The 27,778-nt window shown below is 48.1% G+C and overlaps 1 long non-coding RNA gene across 1 annotated transcript; it reads left to right on the top strand.

The window, feature by feature from the left end:
* Window positions 1–22,936: 22,936 nt before the first annotated feature.
* Window positions 22,937–23,720, top strand: LOC138504685 (uncharacterized). Its single transcript, XR_011279899.1, has 2 exons — window positions 22,937–23,221; window positions 23,332–23,720. It is a non-coding gene; the product is annotated as an uncharacterized lncRNA (long non-coding RNA).
* Window positions 23,721–27,778: the final 4,058 nt, after the last annotated feature.

Genomic DNA, 27,778 nt, shown 5'->3' with positions numbered 1-27,778 from the left:
GGCAGCGTTCTGCATTTTTTGATGAGGATATGGGGAAAATACCAATTTCTCTATGGACTACAGGCCGTTATGATGTAGGCCTCTTAAAAGGGGTGGGAGAAGTTAAGATCAAGTTGAAATCAGGAGCAATTTTACCTCGAGCAAGGCAGTATCCCATGTCTCGAGAGGCAAACAAAGGTATTTTCATGACCATATCGGCCATGATGGAACAAGGTATTTTAGTGACGTCAGAGTCACCATGTAATACTGCAGTGTATCCTATCAAGAAATCGAAGGGTGGGTCATGGCAGTTAATTCAGGACATGAGACTGATAAACCAGATTTTAGAGGCAGAGTTTCGAATCCTATGACGATTCTATGCAGTATTCCCCCAGAAGCATGATATTTCACGGTGATTGACTTGAAAAATGTGCTTTTCTCAATCCTATTGCATAAAGATTCCCAAGATCTTACATCATTTACGTTCCATCAGACTAAACTGAAAAGCACACAGTTGCCCCAAGGGTACTGTGAATCTCCATCGATATTTAATAGGGTCCCTCTGATGGACCTAAGCAATATTGATTTTCCAAGCATTGTGTTGCAATACTTAAAAGATATTTTGATCTTTAACATAAAATAAGAAGAGTGCAGACAAGACTCGATTCAGTTAATGATTATCCTAGCAGACAAAGGATATACAGTGGAGAAGGAGAAATTGCAGTACTGTCAGGAAGAGGTTTTATACATTTAATTTTGCATGAAGGAAAGAAAGTTACACCTGAAAGAGCTGAGGCGATCATGAAAAAATGAAAACCACACATGATAAAGCATATGCAAAAGTTTCTGGGACTATGTAATTATGTTAGAGCCTGGGTATTTTATTATAGTTCATACAGAAGACCCTTGTTGCAGGCCCTGAAGAAGGCCCAGGTGAATAAGGAAAAAATACAATGTACTGAGGAAATGGAGGAGGGATTTGATGAATTAAAAAAAGCAATTTGTAAAGCTCCAGTTTTAGGAATTCGCAATTATTCTGAGGTGTTCTTTTTATTTTCGCACACAAATGGAACAGTCATGACAGCAGTACTCACAGGGAGAAATACATTGGGTTACAAACCCTTAGCATAATACAGTGGTATTGTGGACCCAGTATTGCGGGGCCACTTCCCTTGCGTACAATTGCTGGCAGCAGCCGCGTTCGCTATCGATAAATCTGCAAACATAGTGATGGGGTATTCCATTACTTTATTTGTTGAGCATGCATTGTTTGCTGTTTTGGAGAAACCTAAGGGTACATTGACATCTCAAAGAGCTTCTGCTTATGAAGTAGTTATATAAAATCCAAAGATCAAAACACTCAGGTGTAAAATGGTGAATCCTGCCATTTTTGTAGCCGAACCACTGGCAGTGGATGAGCAAGTACATGATTGCTCGAACTATGAGGAGTTCTATGACGAGATCCAGAGAGTGAAAGAAAATGCTCTAGCAGCAGGGGAGGTTCTCTTTATTGATGGTTCTCCGAGGATTGATCAAACTGATGGATAAAGGCATTCAGGCTCAGCTCTGGTAAAACACACAGCCAACAGGGAATTCAAAGTAGTAGCAAGTGCGAGACTACAATCTTATTTTTCAGCACAGGCTGCAGAATTGGTGGCACTTATTGTCGCGCTCGAGAAACACGAAGGGCAGGAGGTGACGGTGCACAGTGACTTTGCCTATATGATGTCAACCATGCACACAGGGTTAGCATGTTGGAAAAGGAGGGGCTACTTCTGAGGGGATGGCACTCCAGTGCAATACGCTGCATTATTGGATAGACTCATTAAGGCACTACAACTCCCACTAGCCATCACAATAGTTGAATGTGCAGCGCATACTAAGTGAACTGACTATATTTTGCATGGATTCCAAGTCACAGACGAGGAAGCCAAAAGAGTCACATATACACCTGATATTTTTAGTTTTGATACTCCTAATGTGAAAGAGAAAATGGTTGCAATGATGGTTGTGAATGAAAGCTTTAGCTTTTGCTCGGGAGGATAGCTTAGGGGCAACGTTCTTGCCTTGGAAACAAGATGACATGGAGCAACACAGGTTCGATCCCAAGTCCGCGCTTAGAAACCTCTGGGTATTAAGCGCGTTATAAATAATCTATCATATCATATCATTTGTCACAAACTCAATTAATGGAAATTTAAGGTGGAGCTCCACGGGATGAAAAAGAATTGTGGACACGGAGAGGGTGTTCTTTATCCCCTTCGGAAGCACTGTGGTGACAAGACACCACTGGTAAACTGGTGATGCCTGTAGCCTTATTAAGGGTGGCCTTGGAACAGCTACACTACTCTGCGCATGTAACCAGGGAGAGCCTTGCAGCAACCATTGTGGAGAACTGCTTTGTACCAAACATGTCAGAACACATTGTTTTTTATATAGTTCATTGCATCTATTGTAAAAAGTTTACTGCTGGCGCACACCACAAACAGTAAGAGGAGTAATTCCTCTACCAAATGGTCCTTTCCAGCATTTACATATTGATTATATTGATATGCCACATGTTTGTAATGGATTCAGGTATATGACAGTGGTGTGTGCCCGTTTTTGAGATGTCTTGAAGCTGGTCCATGCACACATCGTATTGCCACTTGCGCTGCAAGGGTTTATGGGGAATATGTGAGGTGCTGAGAAGAGATAATGGACCCCATTTTGTAAATGAGGTATTCAAACAGATTAGCTTATATCTTAGCATTAAACATAAGTTTTCTTCTGCTTATCACCAGCAAGCGAACAGATTATGTGAGAGACTCAACGCTCTGCTCAAAGAAAAAATAGCAAAGTTGAAATTGATACTAAAGAGGGGGTGGCTGCATTGCCTACCCCTTGCTTTATATGCATTGAGAAATCAGCCTTGCTCTGACCTCCAGCTCACACCCCACAAACTAGTTACAGAGAGTATCATTGTCATTTCAGATCCAATCAAGTGGACGGGGTGTCGGTCTCAGAATACAGATGAAGACCATACAGCAACCAAAGCTAAAGAACTATGTTTACCTGAATTATCTGTTGGAGATAAGGTTCTAATATAGAATTTCACAAGAAAGTGGCACAAGCGTCGATTTAGTGGCCCTTTCATTATGAAGGACATTACTCCGCCAGCAGTTAAGGTCCAAGGAAGATGAGCTTGGATACAGCAAGGAGATGTAAAAGTCTACGCTGGAGATACCATTGCATCCCCAACCCATTCCGAAGCAAGTCAAGGAGAAGATGTTCAGCACAGCATGTGCAGACTAGATCAATGACAAGGAAGAATGACGCAAAGACTGTCTAGCAGATAGAGGAAAGTGTACATTTGGACTGTGGCTCCCCAGAAACACTATTTGTAGTTGCTATAGCAAGGAGTGAGAAAGCTATGTTTTTGAGTCACAGGGGATTGCTGACTTTGGATTGTGGAGTGCGAAACTAAATGAAAAATGCCTGATTTGGATTTTCTATTTGACGACTGGAAGATGGAGCAGTTTCCCGACTCGTTTATCACTGAATTTCGCTTTGGAGGTGCCTATGGTGTTAACTGATGCCGATGTACACAGACTACTTTTTGCTGTCTTCATTTTTATACTCGGAGCGTACCAGTTTGTTGTTGGGCACCGCACTGACTTGCGTTCTTTTATCCAAGATCCTAAAAATGGCTCAGCAATGAGATGTTCATTGGCAGTGATTATAGAACAGATCTGACAATTACCTGAACATCTCTTTGAGCTCACGAATGGTCCTATCTAACGATGAGGCCCAGAAATGACTTGCCATGGTCTTTTACTATTTGCTTCGAGTTCATCCGTATCTTGTTTGGTGTAACACTAACAGTTATGTGTTAATGAGAGATCCTATAAATCGGCCTGCAATCAGTCAATTACTTGTGGAGATTGCAGAGCAAATTCCACAACTACCGGAGCATTTACTGAGATTGCCTGAATAAAGAGTTCTTCCTTCCTTAAAGAGTAATTACAGGCAATCATGTGGTCTATTGAGCACATTGCAATTCCAGAGACTGAGCATGGTCAACGACGTATGGAGAGGCATTGGTGGTGGAGCCTAATGCATTGGTGTATAATATATGCATGTTCAGCATTTATCATTGTCTTTCTGATTTTATTGATTCACACTGTGCATTTTGTTGGCCGTTGGCCCTAAGAAAGAGAGAGTTCTGTTGGTTCTTCCTACTCCAGTCACTATTGCAGAACTAGGCACTATAAGAAGGCTAAGGCCTTATGTGATTGTTCCTACTCCAGTAGCTCATGTGAAGAAACCTATTTCTGTGACAAATATTTCTAAAATTCCTATTGTAGGAAGGACTCTTTTAGATATCATTACTCAATGCCAGATACAGGTTATTTTGGCAAGGCAAAAACAAAGACCTAAGAGAAGTGCAAGGGAGGATGTTTATGAATTAAATGATTATTATTCAATTCCCGTATGCATTAAAACTAAGTGATTAGATTTAGGCAACTTTTAAATATCAAAGAAGCTGGCTATTATACGTCAAGTATTGATTGAAGATCGATTCGTATGACAGACTTCTGGGCTTACATCATATATTTTATGAATTGTAAATTTTAAAACTTACTAATTTTAGATATTCAGAATAAAATTATGTGTTTTTAAATTCAAATTTGTGAACTATAAATTGTGAAATTTTGTGTGTAAAGAAGAAGCTTGTTTAAATGTATAATTGTGTCATGGCCACAGGCCTTAGAACACAAAAACCACACCATCTAGAGATGGGGGAAATGGCTTACTTGACTCACTTTTGTCCCTTTGGGACTCATAAATACAGGGGCCCTGGCTGGACTCAGTCCAGGCGCTTTTGGCACCAGGCTCATATAGAGATGTGAGCAGGAACACTTTATTTCAGTGCAGGAGTGCTTTTATTTTACAAGAAATGTCCAGGTGCTGAAAGCCTGTATTCCAGAGAACATCCCCATGTGCTGACTCATCGGGTGTGGCAGGCAAGCTGAACCTGGTGGGAGTGGCTTCAGAAGCTCAGCTATATAAGCTGCTCCATCCTTAAGGCCGGTGCTTCGCGTTACTGTGCACTCGTGTGCAACGTGATGCTCACTGCTGCTTGGACCAGTTTACTTATCTTTGAAACCAGGCGTTCTCCTGCATACTCACCTCCAGGAAACCAGTGCTTCATCCCTTTATCTGCAGACTCTTCTGCTGACACCCTGTGATCATGATCCTGATGCCGCAGCAAGGCACACTGCATCCACGAACTTGGACCCTGTGAAGAACAAGAAAGACAAGGTTAGAACACCTGTCCCAGGGCTGCACCGCTTTTGAACCCGCACTCCCCCTAGTTAACAACTTACCAGCTACTGTACCGTTGCAGCTTCGTTCATCTTTCCCTCTGGCTGCTGCGTCGAGCTCCGCAGCTTCTACCGGCCGGCAACATCACCTGCAAGGGAAGAAAGCAAAAGAGCAAACATCAAAAGTGGAACCGACAACAATACAAGACAACAAACTTTACAATTCAACAAAAACAGACGAGTAAAGACAAAGGCAAACAGCAACACTTACCTGAAGTATAGTGGCTTAGTTGTAGCTTGACTGGACTACCACGTGCAAGGGACCAGTGAAGGAACTCAGTCCAGATCATACAAGCACCCCTGCCAGAAGCAGCAGGACAGAGTGCTCGCCAAAGCTAATCAACAGGAGCAGTCCCGAGCAGCATCACCTATTACCACCAGTCACCACATAAGCGCAGAGGTCGAAGTCGGAGACCAGGTGAGCGTAACAGAAAGCAAAGCCTCTTTGAATCTCTGCCTGGGCATTATGGAAACTTCTGAAACGGACCAGTTGGCCTAATTACTGGGAGAGTTACGAGCTGAAGTTCATGCCTCAAGACACGAAACCAATGCCCTAAGGAGGGATCTAATTGTGAACCGGGAGCAGACAGATGAACTAGCAAGACAAATGCTCCAGGCAAAGGCAGGCCAGGTCCCACTGCTGGGGTATGCCCCTCCTGCCGCACCTCCACAGCCCACGCCAGTACAGAGGGTTCTTCCAGGGGGGATCCCCCGGCCCCACCAGAATGATTCACAGGCGATCTGAATAAGTATGCCATCTTTATGAATCAATGTCGCCTACATTTCTTGTGCAGACCTGGGGCATTCCTCAATGATCAAGCAAGAGTGGCATTTGTACTCTCATATTTGGGAGGTAGTGTAGCGGACTGGTCAATACCCTTGGTAAACCAGGATGATCCTTTGCTTCGAGACTTTGGAGGTATCCAGTGTGAAATGGAGAAATTATATGCACACCATACTCAAGGGTGGGCTCTGGACAATGAGCTGTTATCACTACGGCAGGGTAATTAAGACCTACTAACATATATCGCTTCCTTCAATGGTCTGATAGCAGAAACTAAATGGCCAGAGGAGAAACGAACTACGCTATTTTACCAAGGCTTGCGAGGGGAACTTAAGGACGTATTAGCCCAAGTAGTTAATCCCCCGGAAAGATGTGCTGAATACATCAATCTGACAAAGCAGCTCGATCACAGATTGCAGGATCGGAAGATGGATAGGGCCAAGGCCGAGGGGCGGTCGGTTTATGTGTGACCCGTGAGAATCAAACCAAATCACATGATCAGTCCGAGCCAATGCAAATCAGAGGCTTGCGGAGGGCACTCACCAAGGCAAAAAGGGAGAAAAGGAGACAGCAGCAGCTTTGTTTGTACTGTGGTAAGGCAGGTCACTATCTCTGAGAATGCCCGGTGAGACCACCCAGGAAAGAAGTTGGAGCTACTGACAAGGGTGAAGAAGAAGAACAGGACTCAAGAATCTCCAACTCGAGTGGTGAAAAGGAACCTATGCAGACCTCACATCTAGTCATCCCTGTGCTCCTGGTAAACCACAAGCAACCATCAAAAATACATGCCTTGGAGGCATACATTGACAGTGGGGCTGTGGGAAATTACATGGACCAAGATCTGGCTACCCGGATAGGCCTTCCTCTCTGACAGAAGCAGGTTTTGGAAAACATCACAGCAGTTGATGTATCTCAGCTATCATCCGTCCCAGTGATGCATTACACTGAGAAGGTCACACTTCTGTGTCAGAACGGTCACCAAAAGGACATCACCTTCGATCTTATCAGCGCTCCTCAGTTCCAGATGATATTGGGAATGCCCTAGCTGGAGACCCACAATCCCAGGATTGACTGGCGTAAATGAGTTCTGACCTTTCCCCAAGACTGTGCCGACACCTGTTATAGCAAGGGATTCTCATTAAAAGGTCTTACCAACCCAGGTTCTTCGAAGAAAGAAACCATATTGGGCCTCACCAGTTCACTACCACCTGAATACCTGGATTACTAAGTTGTCTTTCAAAAAGAGAATGCAAACTCCCTACCACTGCACAGACCGTATGACTCCCAAATTGATTTGATACCTGGAGCTTAAGTTCCCTGCAGTCGGATGTATGCCCTAACAGAACAGGAAAACCAGCATCTAAAAACCTACCTCGATCAGTACCTGGCAAATGGCTTCATTCATCCATCCAAGTCCCCTGCATCCTCGCCCCTCTTTTTTGTGCCTAAAAAGGAGGGAGATTTCAGAACTTGCATTGACTACAGCACTTAACAAGATCACGGTAAAAAAACTGGTGCCCGTTACCATTTATCCCCGAGCTCTTGGATCAAGTCAAAAACGTGCAGATGTATACAAAACTAGACTTACGAAGGGCCTACCATCTAGTAAGAGTCAAAAGAGGAAATGAGTGGAAGACAGCCTTTTGCACGAAATATGGCATTTATGAATATCAGGCTATGCCCTTTGGACTATGTAATGCCCCGGCGGCGTTCCAATTTTTCATGAATGACGTGCTCCGTGAACTGTTGGACGTCTGCACACTTGTCTATATTGATGACATTCTTATCTATTCGACCACCAAGGAGGACCACGTCAACCATATCAGGGTAGTTTTGTAGAAACTGCAGCAACACCGGCTACATGCCAAATTGGAGAAATGCTTCTTTCATGTGACAGAGGTAGAATTCCTTGGCTTTATTCTCACAACACGGGGCATACGCATGGACACGTGCAAGGTAGACACTATCCTTAACTGGCCCTCACCGATATCCATAAAGGGAGTACAGAGTGTACTCTGGTTCGCCAAGTTTTATCGCTGGTTCATTCCTGGGTTCTCCAAGATCATCCACCCAATCACCTCTTTACTATGGAAAATAAACAATTTAATTGGTCCGCAGAGGCAGAGAAAGCCTTCCAGGAGCTAAAACAAGCATTTACCACAGCACCAATTCTACGGCATCCTCGACCAGAACTACTATATGTGGTCAAAACTGATGCTTCCAACATAGCAATGGGAGCAGTCCTGTCAAAACGAGACTCTGAAACAGATCAGATGCATCCCGTGGCATTCTGGTCTCGCAAGTTTTCAGCCCCTGAAATGAATTATGCGATCACTGATAAAGAACTGCTAGCAATTAAGGCTGCGTTCAAGGCCTGGAGACATTGGCCCTCATTACGACCCAGGTGGTAGGGTGTTAACGGCGCCGGTAGAGCTGCCAGCGCCCTTAACCCCTATGGCCTCCTTACGAGGTCTGTTTGCGGGTCCCGCTAAGGACTTCTGGTAAAACCTGGCATCTTTAGTGGAACCCGCTAGCAGACCAGGATGCTGACAACAGGCCCATCATTAATGGGCCAGTTGTTAGCATCCTCCCCATTCCCATGGGAATGGGGATGTACCGGGTCTGTGTTCCAGGAAAGGGAATTACCGGTCCCTCCAAGGTCAGAATGGCCCGGTAATTCCCCTTTGCTGTAACCCAGACCCGGTACCCGGTATGGGGGTAGCCATGCTGCTAAAAGCGGCATGGCTACCTCAATACTCGTAATAAGGCCCATTATCTTCTTGGAGCTAGACATACAGTCACCGGCATCACGGATAATCGCAATCTAAAATATCTGAAGACAGTTAAAGAGCAATCATCACGCCAACTCCGCTGGGTTCTCTTCGTCATCACCTATAAACCTGCAGTACTCAATGGAAAAGCAGACACCCTGTCTTGCATGAGTGAGGGAGAAGAGGCATTCACTACACCCGATCCCGTGGCCATCATCCCTGAAGGACAAATCCAAGACATAATTGCCGCAACCACCACTCTAGACATCTGACCTGAAACACTTGATGAGTCCACCAGCGCAACAGGAATGGCTAGGGAAGGGAGACTGGTATACTATCATGGACAACCTACCATACTACCAAGGATGATTGTGCATCCCGGATAAGAAATTACAGAATCAAATCATTGCAAACTATCACGATTCATTAGTAGAAGGGCATCCGGGAATAGCCAAAACCCGAGCTAAAATAAAGAAAAATTACTGGTGGCCGACTTGGCGAAAGGAAATTTTCCAGTTCATCGTGACCTGTGCCAGCTGTGCACAATACAAGTCCCAAAAACAAAGTCCTGCAGGTCTGCTACAACCTTTAGAAGTACCCCAGCAACTTGGCATACACTATGAATGTATTTTATTACAGACCTTCCCTCCTGTAATGGATACAATACCATCTTAGTCGTCATAGATCTATTTTCCAAAATGGCCCACTTTATTCCCCTGAAAGGTCTCCCAACTGGTTATACTCTGGCTACCATGTTTTTGGAACAGATTGTCCGGCTACACGGGTTCCCATCAATATTGATATCAGACCGAGGAACTTAGTTTGTCTCTGCATTCTGGAAAAGGTGTTGTAAAATTGCCAAAATCGACCTCTGTTTATCTACAGGCCATCAACCGCAAACTGACGGTCAGACCGAACGGACTAACCAGACCCTCGAGCAATACAAAAGGTGTATGCTGCAACAAACTGAGGATATCTGGAAGGACATACTTTGGTTAGCAGAATATGCATATAAAAACTCCATTCACACCTGTACGGGACAAAGCCCATTCTACATAGTGTATGGTCGACATCCAAGGACATCCGTTTTCGACCCACTCGAATCATTAGAAATGCCCGCTGTAATGACCTTACACAAAACCATCACCCAGGTTCTTAAGGAAGCAGCAGAGAATCTTGCCAGAGCCAAAGAGAAACAGAAGCAGTTTGCGGATCGACACCGAAGGGAAGCTCCCAACTACCAAGTCAGAGACATTTGGTTAGCATCCAAAAACATCCCCCTGAAAGGACAACGGGAATTCTGTTCCAGATATCTGGGACCCTACACTATCAAAGCTGTGATCAACCCTGCGGCCATGAATTTAGAATTAACGGCTCACTTGCGGATCCATCCGGTTTTTCATGTCTCCCTCCTAAAACCATTGAGACCAGGTACGGATCGATACTCCATCGGGTCCTGAAATAGTTGAAGGAGAACCAGAATACAAAGTTAAAAGGATCCTAGACTCTAAGATGGTCCGGTCAAAGCTATACTACCCTATAGACTGGAAAGGTTATGGACCCCAAGATCAGACCTGGGAACCCAGTGAGCATGTCTACGCTCCACGATGATTCAGGCAGTTCCACCACAATAGCCCCACTAAACGAGGGCCACGGGGGAATCCGCCCTTGAGAGGGGCCTTGACGGGGAGTGCTGTCATGGCCACAGGGTATAGAACACAAAATCCACACAATCTAGTGATGGGGCAAAGGGTCACTTGACTCACTTACCTCCCCATGGGACTCATAAATACAAGGCCAACCTGGACTTTGGTGCCAGGCTCATATAGAGATGTGAGCAGGAACATTTTATTTCAGTGCAGGAGTGATTTTATTTTACTTCAGTGCACGCTTTATTTCAGTGCAGGAGTGCTTTTATTTTACAATAACTTTTCAGGTGCTGAAAGCCTTTATTCCAGAGAACATCCCCATGTGCGGGGGGGGGGGCGCTGTGGAGCAGCCCAGAAAATGGCTGCTTAGCTTGTGAGCTCTGTCTCTGCCTGCCTTTATCCACCAAATATCGATGCTCATCCACAGTGTTCCTGACCATCCAGCTACGGTCTGATTGCTGGCACCCTCCTCTCCGTGTGCCTGCAGTTTGGAGGAGAATCCGTGCTTGGGGCCTGAGATACGGCACCCGATCCTCCACTTGCTGTGTGGCCTCTTCTGCGGGGTCTCGCGGATGAGACCTGCCGCTGCCCTGCACGCGGTCGCATGGAGTGGCCACCCGCCTGAGATCACTGCCCTGTCCCCTGCCCCTGCGGGACCAGTGCCATGCAACCCGAGGTGCCTCCCGGCTGGGGATGTCGGGCCACCTTCCAGCGTCCGCCAGAGTGACTCTCCTCAGCCATCCATCGGCTTGCCTGGCAATACGCGGGTGCTGCGGCCCTGCACTGCCTGACCACCAGCTGCACCACCCGGAATGCTGGGCCGGTGAACTCCCACATCCGCAGGGCAGGCTTGTGGCCCCTGCGGCCCTCTGCATACGCAGCCCCTGGGGTTCTCACGGTGACCAGGAGGCCGCTCTCCCCACACTGCACCGCCACCGGAGCGGCGCTGCACGAACCTCCTGACTGGTGTCCTTGGCAGCCCGCTGGGCCTTGCGCAAGAGGGGCATCTCTACACTGCCCATCCGGCGCCTTCTCTACCTGGGCCACCGGACCGATGTCCTGCAACACCCGCGGGGCTGGATTGTCCCCCCTGCGGCTCTCTACATGCACAGTCCCTGGTGACCTCATAAGGATCCGCCATCTAACTCCCCCTGCACTGTGCCACTGCTGGAACGGGTGGCTGCCATCAGCGCATTGCCCTGCTGTGGGGCACAGACTACTGCCTCGTAGCCAGCCATTGCTCCTACGAATCACCGACCCGAGGGCCGGGGACCAGGCTCAATGGAGTGGGCATGGACCCTCTAGAAGCACCATAGGATGCCACGGGACACACGGGTATTGCCGCCCTAACGGCTACAAGGTGGGTGCTGGGGGTTTCCCCATATATCTCAGCTGGCGTTCCCCCCAATTGTGCTTCCACACCTCTACGGCACGGCAACCAACCCACATGGCTTTCATCACCAGGCAGGCCAACTGACCAATGCCCCTGCTAGAGGCTACCCACAGGCCAAGACTATCACTCTCTCCTAAGTGGAATTTGACCAAGGGAAACGGGCCACAACCCAACAGCTCGCAGCGCCCATTATTGCTGTAGCCCGTGCTGCCCCCATCGGCCTCGGGCCATTGCGGAACGCCTGCCTGAGCTAGTGGCAGTGCCTGTGTAGCCCGCCTCCCACCCGACTGGACCACACCTGCGCTACCATTTCCCCCGCCGGCGGGCGTACGCAGCTGCTGGTCTGGCTCTTTGTCACCCACAACACATCGCTAGAACTACTAACCCCGCTCCTGGGGGGCACATAGCCAGCACATCTGCTCCATTCATACACTGGGATTTGGGGATTTTTGTGTGGCGCTCCGAGGGCCCCAATCAACGTGACCCCCATATACCTGTTGGGCCCCACCCGCAGCCCAGCACTGCTTTAAGACCCAGACATCTGCCAGCGGCAACACCTCGCATCCACCTACAGTGCCATGTCCAGCAGATCTCGTGGAGCCAGCAAGACAGGGGCAATGGATAAGTGTGCCAAGGCAACCCCCACATTCGATCAAGGACAAGCATCTTCCAGTCATGAGGACTCTGCCCCCCCCTCTCCCACAATGACACCCGACCTTGTGACGATCTTGGACTCCATGACGAAGAACTTCGCCGCTTTTCACGAAAAGCTATACAATATCAATGCCAATGTGGCGTCGCTCAAATCACAACTAAACTATGCTGGCACCAGAATCACGGAGGCGGAAATGCGAATAGGCACCAACGAAGATAATATACTCAGCCTTCAGGACACCGTTACCTCTCTTAGCCAGGACAAGAAGGCAATAAAGGCCAAGTGCGATGACCTGGAATGAAGTTCCCGCAGAAACAACGTTCGTATAATCGGAGTGCTTGAAAATGCCCTCAAGGGCCGCATGGAATTGGTGGTGGAAGACCTACTGAAGGAGCTACTTGACAACCCCGCTCTCTCCCCGTACTTCACAGTGGAGCGTGCCCATAGAGCCCTATCAGCACAACCCGCACCTGGAGACTTCCCCAGGCCCAGTATCTCAATTACAGAGATAGAGACCTCATCCTACGTTTATCTCGGGGAAAAAGGAGAACTGCGCCTGGGGCCCCAAACCATTAGAATCTTCCCTGACTTCTCTGTGGGAGTGCAGCAAGAGAGACACCAATTTTTGGTTATCAAGAAAATGCTACGTGAACACAACATCCCATACGCAATGCTGTTCCCTGCGTGCTTGAAGCTCACATTCAAAGGGAAACTGTACTTTTTTACGGTCCCTGACGAAGCGGCAAAGTTCATTGAGGCACCGATAACGCTCAACGAAACTCCTGAGAATCGCATGGACATACACAATGCCTGACCCCCTCTTTGTCGCTTCTCTGGGTCTCTGATGCATCATCGACATATACCTTCCTCACTCGTCCCGCTATGCAGTGTTATCTGCTGATGGGGCCGCACCCCCTGCCCGGCTCGACTACGGGGTGGCATGGGACTGTGTAACACCCTCGCCCTCTGGCCCACACACTCATCAAGGAAACAACACAATCAACATACTCATAACACCGAACTCTCGTACCCTGGTGGTACTCTACATTCGACTTAATTCTCCTCATTGGCAACATGGCAACGGTGCACCCCAATGCAGTTGCAAACTCATTTTGGAATGTTCGACTGTTGATGGCCCATGTTGGGCCAAAGGGGTGGCTGGTCCAGGTTGGGATCGGCCAGCTGGCACCTGTCCTTTGAGGGATGCCGGACCTGGACGGGAAAGGGTGGGAGTGGGTGCTGCTGGTTGTTATTGGCCGGCGTGGGTGGGGGGAGGGGGAACTGGGGAAGTTATATTGGAAAAGGCAGAGGCGAACTGACGAGGTGCACAGTGTTTGGGCGATTTAAGAGCGACTATACAGGATGCAAGCCATGTCAACCAACATGGGATACACCCTAGACAAGTGAAATGCCCACTACCGTAATGTCATGGAATGTCCGGGGGCTAAGCAATCACACCAAGGCCCGTAAGATCATGACGTACGCCAATAGACATGGCTGTAAAATATTGTTGTTGCAGGAAACCCACTCCTAGGGCCGCCTGGACGAAAGTATGGTACCAACATGGGGTCCCAACAGTTACTTCACCTCTTACTCTACTCAAGCCAGAGGCATATTGACACTATCCAAAAATCCATCAAATTCAAGCTACACAAAAATTACACTGACCCTGAGGGCAGATATGTCATACTACACTGCACCATAGTGAATAGAGATTATCTCCTGGTGAACTCCTATGGGCCAAATGTGGACCCCCCGGAGTTTGTAGACACTGTGGCCACCATTCTACTATGCTATGTGTGTGCTCAGACTATATGGGGGGCGTATGAACTTTGAGCTAGATGCAGATCTGGACAGGACGGGAGTTGCCACTGACCCCTGACCGCGGCTGCACGTAGGCTACTCAACTATGGAGTAACACTCGACATCCGTGATGCCTGGCGGACACTACACCCCCAGCAGCGCGAATACACCTACTACTCCACAGTACACAACAGCTCCTCCAGGATTGATCTGTTTCTAGTATCCAGTGAGATAATGGGCAGGGTGGAGCGGGCACAGATCCTGAATTGCACACTATCAGACCATGCCCCGATCACTATATCAGTGGAACTGGGAATAACGGTCCCGTCACTCAGTACATGGCACTTTAAATCCTCAGCCCTCAGGGACATAGTGTTCAAGGCGGATATACTTGCTGATATTGAGTCCTTTTTTTAACACAATACCCTCCAGGCCACCCCTCTAGGTGTCAGGTGCGAAGCCTTCAAGGTATACATCAGGGGGATGTCCATATCCAGAGAAGCAGGTGTGCTAAAAACAATTAGGGCCGCTCTCGAGCGATCTGAAGCTAAACTATGTAGGCTGGAACAAGAGTCTTCAACCGCAGCTGATCCCGCCAAACTTGCCTTAATTGCAGACGAAGTTCAAGCATACAACACACTTGCAACCAGAGAGATCCAATACTTTCTCCGGCCCCAAGCTGCCAGGGAAAACACTCGCAACCCTTATGAAAAGAGAATGGGGACAGGCCCATATAGCCTCTATTAAAGATGACCAGGGCACTCCACAATGCTCGGACCTCCAAATACTGGATGTATTCACTAAATTCTATACGACCCTGTATTCCCAACCTCCCGAGCATACTGAACAACACATGCGAGAGCTACTAGATCAGATCCCTACAACGTGCTTCTCCGCTCTTACCAGGGACCAGACTAAATCCCCAATTACACTGGACGAGCTGGTAGAGGCCATCTCGGACCTAGCCAAGGGCAAATCACTGGGCCCGGACGGGCTCACAGCAGAATTTTATCAGTTAAATATAGCCTTATTAGCCCCTAAACTCTTGGAGGTCTGGGATGAATCGCTCCATCCATCCATTCTCCCCCCGTCTCTACATGAAGCTGTCATAACGGTTTGTTGAAGCTGGGCAAGCCTGATGACAACTGTGGATCATACTGGCCCCTCTCCCTTATGAACCTTGATAGTAAGTTCTTCGCCAAGGTAATAGCAAACCGTTTCCTCCCACTCATGACGCATCTGGTCCATGAAGACCAAGCTGGTTTCGTACCGGGAAGATCCACATCATATAACATCAGGCGACTGTTCAATGTGATGTCATGTATTGACCAGGCCGCACACGCGGTCGCGGTCATGCTGGACGCCCAGAAAGCGTTTGACATGGTCTCTTAGAGGTACATGAAGCTGGTACTGGAGACAATGGGTGTTGGCCCCAACATGATAGGATACATTAAATTACTATATATGTCTCCGGTGGCAAGGGTGCAAGTTAACTCCCTCTCATACCCCTTATTCACACTTTGCACGGGCACCTGCCAGGGGTGCCTGTTCTCCCCGATCCTATTTGCACCAGTGATAGAGTCAATGGCTGACTATACCTGGGCGCGCCACTCTCACAAGGGGATAAGGCTGAAAGATACTCCAGAAATTATATCCCTCTATGCAGACGATGTGTTACTGTACATCTGAGACCCAGACACCCACCTTAATCCCATTCTACGGGACCTCACACGCATAGGCACCCACTCAGGTTTTACGATTAATTATTCTAAGTCTGAAGTCCTCCCGCTCACTAACTCTACTCAACAACCTGTCACCGAATACCCACTCCGTTGGTCCCCCGGGGGAATTAAATACCTCAGAGTCACAGTGTCTCTAACCAAGCCCACCCTGCTTGCTGACAATTATCTGGCTGCAGCACAGATAGCTGAGACGAAAATTACACGCTGGCGCCCCCTTCCTCTGTCACTGGCCGGTAGGCTCTCTCTCATTAAGATGGTTCTACTTCCCAAGCTGCTCTATGTCTTTACCAATGTACCCATATGGCCTGGGGAAGAATACTTTATCAGATTGCACAAGGCGTGTGCACAGTTCCTGTGGCACTCCGGTGCAGTGCGCAAGAAATGGTCCGATATGGCCCTCCCATATAAACAAGGGGGGTTCACCGCCCCCGATTTGACTCTCTACTGGACAACAGCTCAAGCCCAACACGCCTCCCACTGGTATCCCGGCTCCCCAGTCCACCCACATGTCAAACTAGAAATCCTAGCAGCATCCGGCGTAAACATAATGACCTTCATACTACATCAATGCTATCTGCCCGACTCTCCCATCAACCCGATCAGCGCCACCCTGCGCGCCTGGAAGCAATTGCTGTGCCCAATAGGGGAGTCCCCTCCTTACTATAAATGGCTCCCAGTGTGGGCCTTTCCTGGATTAGAGCCAATGCATGACACTGCCCTTGCCCGGCACTGGGAGGCCCTAGGTTACCAAGCTCTATCAGACTTTTACCCTGAGGGTAGGTTTATTGACCCCCAGATGTGGAAACCGGGCCACATTGCCATCCTTCCCCATCGAACCCCCTGACACCCCGATACTTGCATATATTGCCAACTCGGGTGGGGCTCGTGACGTTGTCTCCTCCTTATACAAGCTGTCACAAACTAACGCCCCAACACAGGCCCTTGGGGTACATGAGGCTTGGGCTGATGAGCTGGGCCGGGAGATTCCCGACCAACTGTGGTAGAAGATGTGCTTACATACTCAAAAGGTTTCCCTTAACTTCCGATACCGGGCCATGCAATACAAGCTGTTGAACAGGGTGTACTACACCCCCAGCAGGATCTCCAGGTTTGGTCGTATGAATCCACAATCCTGTCCCCGCTGTAGAGAGGAGAGCGTGGATCACCTGCACATGTTCTGGACCTGCCACAAACTGCAGGAATTCTGGAGCAAAATTCTAGAGACACTCACCGGGATAACTGGCATTACAATAGGTCCCTCCCCACTGGGGGGTCCTGTGTGGTGTTTGGGAGGCCGACGATACCAAATGCATGGCTAAATTCCTCAGTATCAGCTGCATCGTAGCCAAGAAAAGCATACTTCAGAACTGGAAGAGCTCCTCCCCCCGACGATCCAGAAATGGATTAACTTGCTAAGATGGTCTCGAAACTGTGAAGAAGAGTATATTGGAATTCTCCATACCCACTGCCGTCCAAGGACATCTGATGGCATTCAGTACCTATCTCAACAGCCAAGAGGAGGGGTCAACCGAGGGAAGAACACCTCCCTCCCCACCCGTGATTGCTTGACCACTCTGTATCGTTCTCTCCCAACCCCCCCTCTACGTATAATACTATTGAGTTTGTGGGTTTGTATACTGTATTCATGTACTTGATGTATGCTCCATTGTTCTAGCATGTGTGTCTCTGTTGTAAACCTCTGCCAACAAAAATAAAAATAAAAAAAATAAAAATCCCCATGTGCTGACTCATCGGGAGTGGCTCCCTAGGCCTGGTCTTCAGGTGCTGACTCATCGGGTTTGACAGGGTGTGGCAGGCAGGCTAAACCTGGTGGACGTGGCTTCAGAAGCTCAGCTATATAAGCTGCTCCATCCCTAAGGCCATTGCTTCTCGTTACTGGGCACTTGTGTTCAACTTGACGCTCACCGCTGCTTGGACCAGTTTACTTACCTTTGAAACCAGGCGTTCTCCTGCATACTCTCCTCCAGGAAACCGGTGCTTCATCACTTCATCTGCAGACTCATCTCCTGACATCCAGTGATCTTGATTCTGACACCGCAGCACTGCGCTCCTCATCCACAAACTCAGACTCTTTGAAGAAGAAGAAAGACAAGATTAGAACATCCGTCCTAGACCCGCGCCGTATTTGAACCCGCGTGCCCCCTAGCTAACAACTTACCATCTACTGTACCACTGCAGCTTCATTCATCGTTACCTCCGGCTGCCGCCCCGAGCTCCGCAGCTTTTGCGGGCCAGCAACATAACCTGCAAGGGAAGAAAGCAAAAGAGCAAACATCAAAAGTAGAACGGACAGCAATACAAGACAACAAACTTTGCAATTCAACAAAAACAGACGAGGAAAGACAAAGGCGAACAGGAACACTTACCTGAAGTATAGTGGCTTAGTCGCAGCGGGACTGAACTACCATATGCAAGGGACCAGTGAAGGAACTCAGTCCAGATCATACAAGCGCCCCTGCCAGAAGCAGCAGGACGAAGTGCTCAACAAAGCTAATCAACAAGAGCAGTCCCGAACAGCATCACATATTACCACCAGTCACCACATAAGCACAGAGGGCGAAGTCAGACCCGAGCAACCTCACCCCCGGGTGGGCTGCCACCATGCCCCAACGCCTCTGCAGAGACCAGGTGAGCATAACACATTGCTTGTATTGTGAATTTTATAGATTGTAAAGTTGATTTATCAGCTAAAACAATATAAAAAGAAAAATTAAATGATTATTTAGACAGTACAGCACGTTTGGGGAATAATATGTGGCGTCAGCACATCAAAGAAGTGGGAAAACGGACATCCAAGCAGGATTGCTGTGTCTGTGCACACCTGCCTTATGCTATTGGTAAGTCTAAAATATTCAAAGCTATTGAAATAGATGTTCAAACAGCTCATTGCCTGTCTCCCCTTGTACTCTGTCATACAAGAGGTCAGTTCCAGGGCCGAACGGCATCCTTGGTATGGGTGACTGAATGATCAGCCCCCGATGAAGATGATTATGTTCACGATTTAAAGACAAGAGAAAGTGTGCAAACCAGAAATCATGTGATAAGATACCAACAGTCTGGAATGAAAGGAGCTGGAATCAGATGGGAAGTAAATAGAAGACTCAATTGTCAATGAAAGACTGATGAAGAAGTTTGAAGCTGCAAAGAAAGAGGCCAGATGAGAATCTGGGAAACAGTACTTTCTCCAAATGGTTGGGAAGAAGGCATAGTTGTATGCAGAGCTGTGGCAGTAACTGGTCATCATCAGCCAGTTATTGAACAAGTGGACATGGATGCAAACCTCTCTGGCTGAGACTTGCAAAGCTTCTAACATGAGTCGAAGACAAAGGAGGTCCATTGCAGATAGTTCCTCTGGCTAGTGCAGAACTTTGGTCCAGAAACAATGGTACGAGAAAAGATGGAGATAATCAACAGTGTGGTCACATTTGCGATGTGTAAAGAATGAAAGATGGAATGTCAGTGATAATGGATCACTACTGGGCCTGTGGATCCAGTGGATCCAGAGCTTACATGAAGCTACCCAGACATTGGGGAGGACTTTGTTCTGTAGTGATCATTCATGTTCCAGCATTAGTAATTCCAAAGAGTGACCTGAATATTGGCGAGTTTCTAAAAGCAGATGCTCACCTGAGGAAAAAGAGATCTGCTGAACTCCTAAATCAAATAAAGATGGAAGACCATGTCTCAGCCAAGTCGATGGAAGCCTTTGATGCTATTCCATATGAACACAGATTGTTCAGTCAAACTTCAGCATTTTTTGTTCTGTAATTTTTATGGCTGAGATTCATACAATGCCAAATACCAGTGTCATTTTACAAGTGTACAGATGCTGTAAACGCAAGTAGGCAAAGCAGTCTTGAGGCTGGCTACGTAGTGAATAGATTGCGGCAATGCACCAATGTATATGCAAAGGAATGTATACAACCTGGATGTTCCATGATGCACTTAAGCAAGGCTTGAAACCCTGTGTTTGCAAAGGAGTTCAGTGTGGCGCAGTTGGAAAATAGCTGATGGCGAAGGAAGAATTCAAGAAAGGCTGGCTGGTCAAGCACCAAGAGTCAAGGCCACTGTGAGCTTGACTGTCTGTTTAGTAGCTACAATGTACATGAGAAAGAAACAAACTTCTGTTTGAGGTAGAATGGAAAAACACTGAAAGCTTCAAGAGTTCGTCATTTAAGAGTATTTTATGCAGCAAGAAGCTCGAAAACATGGTCTTCAGTCACATGGTCGAGATCAAAATAACTTTGGGTCAAGCTACACCGAAACCAGAAGATGAAATCATGCCACAATACCTTTATTTCTCAGACTTATAGTGTTTCTGCAAGGCCAAGTTCAAAGCCTAAATTGACTGCAAGACCGCAAGAGTGATGATAGATGTTGGGCTAATTGAGTGGGGAGGCATGACCATGCCGAACCCACATGTACCTGGGGTGCCAGCCTCTGTGCTGCTAGCGTGTGGAATATTCCAGAAGGGATTGTCATCAAGAAAGCAGATAAAGGTGGAGGTATTGTGGTTCTTAATCGCACCGATTATGTCACGGAATGCGAAAGACAACTTAGTGATAACCACTATTATCGCCCTCTCGCTCTGGACCTGACACCGGAACTCATGGCACTCGTTGCAGATAAAGTTTCTAAAGCTAAAGACCGAGAGTGGATCTCGAAACAAGAGGCGGATTTCCTCATCAATAAAAAACCAAGCATCCCCACTTTCTACACTCTACCCAAAGTGCATAAAACCTTGGTGAACCCTCCAGGTCGACCCATTGTGGCAGGGATTAATTCTGTACTTGAACCCCTCTCTACTTTTGCGGACCACTATTTGAAGGGATTTGTGCAAAACATGCTATCCTATGTAAAAGACTCTCGAGATGTTATTAACAGTCATGAAAACTTGGCTTTCGATACAAATACCCAGTTGCTACTAGGTTTTGACATCGTATCCCTCTACACCAATATCCCCCAACAAGCATCCCTTGATGCGATTGAAGAAATACTTCTGGGCAGCATTGATAATGATCCGGTCCCTACTTCGTTTATCCTTTGGTGCGTTGAACTAGCATTAAAACGTAACTACTTTGAGTTCAATGGTAAGATTTTCCAACAAGTTGAAGGGACCGCGATGGGCGCCACTATGGCTCCGAGTGTTGCTAACTTGTACGTAGAGACCTTTGAGAAAAGCAACGTCTACAGCAACCTCAATCCCTATAGTAATAACATCGTGAAGTGGAGTCGCTACATTGACGACATCTTGGTCATATGGAGAGGCACCTTGACTGAAGCTAACAATTTTTTCAACTGGCTTAACAATCTTAATCCTCACCTTCAGTTTACTATGACGTCTAGTAACGAGTTTATTAATTTTCTCGACCTAACCATTTTTGCAACCAATGGAGTCTTGAAAATTAAGCCTTATCATAAACCCACCGATAAAAATTCTCTTCTTGATTATTCCAGCCATCACATTAAACATCTTCGTGATAATCTTCCCTTTGGCCAGTTTTTACGCCTTAAAAGGAATAGTTCTACGAAAGAAATATACGAGGCGGAGGCGAACACTCTCGTGAAAAAACTGAGACAGAGAGGGTACCCTAATAAACTGGTGATAAAATCAGCCAAAAGGGCTTTTAATAACAACCGAGAAGCACTATTGGAACCAAAACCTGTTAAACCTAAAGATGATCGTATTGTGTGTGTGAATACCTTTTCTAACCGGAGCTTTGAGATCACCAACATCATTAAGAAGAATTGGAAAATCTTTCAAACGACCTCCCCCTCTATGAGTGTGCCGATCTTTGCTTATAAAAGGAGCACGACGATAGGTAACAGGGTTAGTAACAGCAAACTTAAACCTATCCCTATCCAGGAACCCAGATTAACCACCCTATGGGGTCTACCTGAACCTACCGGTCACTATCCTTGTGGCTCGTGCGGGGTCTGTAAATTGACCTCTATAACTAAAAATGTAGATGTTGGCCTGTCAAAGCTCTCGACACAGAAAAACTTGACTAATTGTAACACCGAATTTGTGGTGTACCTGATCACTTGTAAATGTGGACTGCACTATGTAGGGAAAACAACCCGCAAAGCCAAAACTCGTATCATGGAACACCGGAGCTGTCTCAAGAACAGAACTGAAAATGCCCCCATGGTGAAACATTTCAATCTTCTGAAGCATCATCACGAGGATTTCAAATGGACAATATTGTTATCACTTAAAGGATCTAACTATGCCACCCGGGAGAAAAAATTGCTTTATATGGAACAAAAGATGATATATACTCTGCGGAGTGACATCAGGGGTCTTAACGAATCTATTGAATGGTACAACATATAATCGTTTACACTCACTTGATCCCTTACCATCGTTTTTTGTAGACTGTGTGCTACCTAGTGTACTAATTCCTTGTCCGGTCTGAGCCATTCCATGATGGCTGCCATGACTAACCACATTGCTCTACATCTCTTTTCTCTTCCAACATAGTTGTAGGACTACTGTATTTCCCTGACTACCACTCGCACATCGGTCGCCCAGTCCTGCTGCACTGCTGCCCGCATAACAGACGGCACTCTCCGTACTATCCACACAGCACTAGCGCTGGCGGCAGGATTATATCCTGGGGCTGTCGGATTTGGTCACGACTGACACTCTTACTGCCAACTTGAAGGTATTGCCTGTGGGATAGGTGTTTACTTTTGAGTGTTACTAGCCGCCTTCTGTCTCCTATAAACACACGAGATTAGAGACTATACCTTGAACTACCTCTTTAGGTTCTAGTCACCGACTTCTTCTCAACTTCTGGAATTATATGGGGCACACTGTGGATAATTCGTTTTGTCTCTCAGCACTGGGTTTCTCTCACCCGGACACCTTTTCATATTTTTTATGCGATACTAGTTTCGCTATTTGCTAAGCCTAAGCACATATCCTGCTTTTTTAGTGAGCTACTACTCAGCGCTCATTTGGATGTTTTTTCTATATCCTAGGTAGAGACGACCCTCAGTTCTACACCGCCTACTACCTTTCGAGTAGAGAGCACCCACAGGCATCAGTGGAGGTATTTATTTCCCTCTATTTAGATGCCTTGGTTCATGTATTTTGAACATGCAACAATAATGGCTAATTTGAAGCTCATGTTTTGCGCTTTTTTTGTTCTTTACTTTGCAGATGCTACGAATACTTCAAATGTCATCATTTCGTTTTTAAATGTTGTCTTGGTTACGTGGTCACCTGTATATCTCCTGATGAATGTTCCATAATAACTGTAGGAACTGAAACATGTCGAGCTAATACTCTGTACTGGCACCAGAGTTATTAAGTTTTTTGACATACTGATTCTAATTACTGTAGAGTACGTTGCACTTTCTGTAAAGCGTACCTCTTGATGTTGAGTGTATCCCTGTTTTTGATACACTGTCAATTAGCTAATTCTAGCTTATCACGTAACGACTGTTTGATATATGTTTAAATGTTTATGAATTGTATGTACTGTGGACCACACTATTTAATCACTTTTTAGGTCATAATTCTATTAAATCTGATGTTTATCATTTTAACTACGACTGGTCCTTTTGTGGCTCAACCAATGGGAGCTCTTTATATGTGTGGCATCTACACTATAGCTCTGTCTCCTCTTTAAACACGGATCTTTGTCCTCCCGGACTTAGACAGAGTATACGTTGCTAACCTATCTTAGTTAAACGTATACCGGGTTTCCTCCCCATTTAAGTTAACCAATTGAAGAGGGCCACGTAACAGAGAGCCCTATAGTTTGTGGAACCAATGAATCGTCGTGTATTTTGTGATGAGGAAGATAACTTGCACTTGGGATGGGCTTAGGTTGTCCACCTGATGTTAGAGACTCAATTACTACCCCTGTTAGTATGGATCGTATACTTAAATGTTCCCTGTAAGCCGGGTTTGTACTATGCGACGTCCGTTGGTGTCCGTTGTAACTCCCTGTTTTAGATTATTTCAAATAAGACAGCAGTGTATTTTGCCAACTTCCTGAGTCATTTTGATTATTGATGTCTGAGTAACTTCTGCATCCCCATCCACCTCTAAGTATTGCTGCCTCGTCTTAAAGGTCCCGGGTGTATGGGTTCAATACCGCAGCCACGGCATCTCAAATGCTTTGTTTTTAGCTAGTAGTTCCTTAGAGAAAAAAATCATAATTTATTTGGTGTTAGCCATTAACATTTTTAAGAACAAATTGTTCTGCCCTGGGTTTTGGTTTCTACAGATTCTTAACCGGTGTATATCATCCTCTAAAAATGATGTCCCCCAACTCCATATGAAAACCATAATTTTATGCAGACTGTGGCAGACCAAGAATTTAGTTTTTAAAAGAATATTCTCTAGCACGTGCAAATCATTTATGTTCTCATAACCCCATATAGAGCCCCATATGTGGCCACTAATCCCACTTTACTGAAATACACTTTTTAAATTAAGGGGGTAATTCATAGAATTCAGCGCACAAGTGGCGCACGCGGCTGGCGCACAGTGTGCACGTGCGACAATCTGTGCCATCCGCGTGTGCCAAAATCCATTTCTGCGCACAGCGTATTCGTGGATTTTAACATCCATTACCAACCATGGCGCAGAGACGCGCAGCGACCCTGCAGCAGCACCAGTTATGCCCCAACCCCTCCCCGTGCACCATTTACAGCGCACAAATCCCATACATGGCGCACAGGCCAGTGGACCAGCATACAGGCCCCCAACCATGAAAACGCCTGTAAAACTGCCTGCGCACCCCTCTGAATACACGTACCCCACTGCTTGGGGAGAATCACACGCGATTGGCCCTGTGCGAGCGCGGTACATCTATTTCGGGGGTGCGCAGGAAGTTTCACATGCGATTGGCCCTGTGCGAGTGGGGTACGTGTATTTCGGGGGTGCGCGGGAAGTTTCATACATGATTGTGCCTGTGCGAGCGGGGTACGTGTATTTCAGGGGTTCACGGGATGTTTCACATGCGATTGGCCCTGTGCGAGCGGGGTACATGTATTTCGGGGGTTCGCAGGAAGTTTCACATGCGATTGGCCCTGTGCGAGTGCGGTACGTGTATTTCGGGGGTTTGTGGGAAGTCTTGCACGCGATTGGCCCTGTGCGAGCGGAGTACGTGTATTTCGAGGGTGCGCGGGAAGTTTCACATGCGATTGGCCCTGTGCGAGCGGTGTATGTGTATTTTGGAGGTGCGCGGGAAGTTTCACATGCGATTGGCCCTGTGCGAGTGGGGTACGTGTATTTCGGGGGTTTGCGGGAAGTTTCACACGCGATTGGCCCTGTGCGAGTGGGGTACATGTATTTTGGGGGTTTGCGGGAAGTTTCACATGCGATTGGCCCTGTGCGAGTGGGGTACGTGTATTTCAGGGGTTCGCGGGAAGTTTCACACGTGATTGGCCCTGTGCGAGTGGGGTACGTGTATTTCGGGGGTTTGCGGGAAGTTTCACACGCGATTGGCCCTGTGCGAGTGGGGTACGTGTATTTCGGGGGTGCGCGGGAAGTTTCACACGCGATTGGCCCTGTGCGAGGGGTGTATGTGTATTTTGGGGGTGCGTGGGAAGTTTCACATGCGATTGGCCCTGTGCGAATGGGGTATGTGTATTTCGGGGGTGCGCAGGAAGTTTCACATGCAATTGGCTCTGTGCGAGCTGGGCACGTGTTTTTCGGGGGTACGCGGAACGTTTCACATGCGATTGGCCCTGTGCGAGCGGGGTACGTGTATTTCGGGGGTTCGCGGGAAGTTTCACACGCAATTGGCCCTGTGCGAGCAGGGTACATGTATTTCGGGGGTGCGCGGGAAGTTTCACACGTGGTTGGCCCTGTGCGAGCGGGGTATGTGTATTTTGGGGGTGCGCGGGAAGTTTCACATGCGATTGGCCCTGTGCGAGCGGGGTACGTGTATTACTGGGGTTCGCGAGGAGTTTCACATGCAATTGGCCCTGTGCGAGCGGGGTACGTGTATTACTGGGGTTCGCAGGGAGTTTCACACGCGATTGGCCCTGTGCGAGTGGGGTACGTGTATTACTGGAGTTCATGGGGAGTTTCACATGCGATTGGCCCTGTGCGAGTGGGGTCCATGTATTACTCGGGTTTGCGGGAAGTTTCACACGCGATTCGCCCTGTGCGAGCGGGGTACGTGTATTACTGGGGTTTGTGGGGAGTTTCACACGCGATTTCGCTGTCAGAGCGGGGTACGTGTATCCAGTGGGGTGCGTGGGGAGTCCCACACGTGAATTGGCAGTGTGGGTCCTCCCAGGTGTGCCCTCTACCCCCTTCACGGCCCCTGCAGGCAGCCGACACCACAGGGGACTACCCAGCACCCCTGCTCATGTCCCGCTCACAGCCCATCCACCATGGGCATGCCCCCAGCCAGCCCACATGTCACCTTGCACTAGTGATCACCAACTCATGTCCCGCAGCACCCCCGCCCCCAGCAGTGAGGGGCAGCTGCCAGCAGGCCCCGACTCATGTCCCCCAGCACCCCCACCCACCCAGCAGTGAGGCTAAAGCCCCGACTCATGTCCCCAGCACCGCCACCCACCCAGCAGTGAGCCTCAGGCCCTGACTCATGTCCCCCAGCACCCCCACCCACCAGCAGTGAGGCTCAGGCCCCGACTCATGTCCCCCAGCACCCCCACCCACCCAGCAGTGAGGGGCACCTGCCAGCAGGCCCCGGCTCATGTCCCCCAGCATTGACGGGCACCTGCCAGCAAGCCCCGACTCATGTCCCCCAGCACACCCACCCCCCAGCAATGAGGCTCAGGCTCCGACTCATGACCCCCAGCACCCCCATCCACCAGGCAGTGAGGGGCACCTGCCAGCAGGCCCTGACTCATGTCCCCCAGCACCCCCACCCACCCAGCAGTGAGCCTCAGGCTCTGACTCATGTCCCCCAGCACCCCCACCCACCCAGCATTGACGGGCACCTGCCAGCAGTACCCGACTCATGTCCCCCAGCACCCCCACCCCCCAGCAGTGAGGCTCATGCCCCGACTCCTGTCCCCCAGCACCCCCACCCACCCAGCAGTGAGTGGCACCTACAAGCAAGCTCCGACTCATGTCCCCCAGCAACCCCACCCACCCAGCAGTGAGCCTCAGGCCCTGACTCATGTGCACCAGGACCCCCACTCCCCAGCAGTGAGGCTCAGGCCCCGAGTCATGTCCACCAGCACTCCCACCCACCCAGCAGTGAGCCTCAGGCCCTGACTCATGTCCCCCAGCACCCCCACCCACCCAGCAGTGAGCCTCAGGCCCTGACTCATGTCCCCCAGCACCCCCACCCACCCAGCAGTGAGGCTCAGGCCCCGACTCATGTCCCCCCAACACGTCATCATGATCCACAATCATGGGCCTCATGGCCTCCCAAATCCCACTGCACGCCACCCCTGTGCAAAGACCCAACCAAGTATCCCATCCACCCACATTGAAATGCCCATTACATGATACAACCAAATGGCAAGAATGTACATCAACACATGTCTGTCACACACACACAATGGGTGCTGGTGATTGTGAAAACCTACACCGTGACATGCATGAAACCAATGAGAGAATACCACACATCAAAGTAATAAACCAAAATGTATTGAACACAAAAAGAATG

This window comes from Ambystoma mexicanum, chromosome 11 (genome assembly GCF_040938575.1).
Source record: "Ambystoma mexicanum isolate Mex_15411 chromosome 11, UKY_AmexF1_1, whole genome shotgun sequence".
In the NCBI taxonomy this organism is placed as follows: Eukaryota; Metazoa; Chordata; class Amphibia; order Caudata; family Ambystomatidae; genus Ambystoma; species Ambystoma mexicanum.
This window is presented reverse-complemented; position numbering and strand designations above follow the sequence as displayed.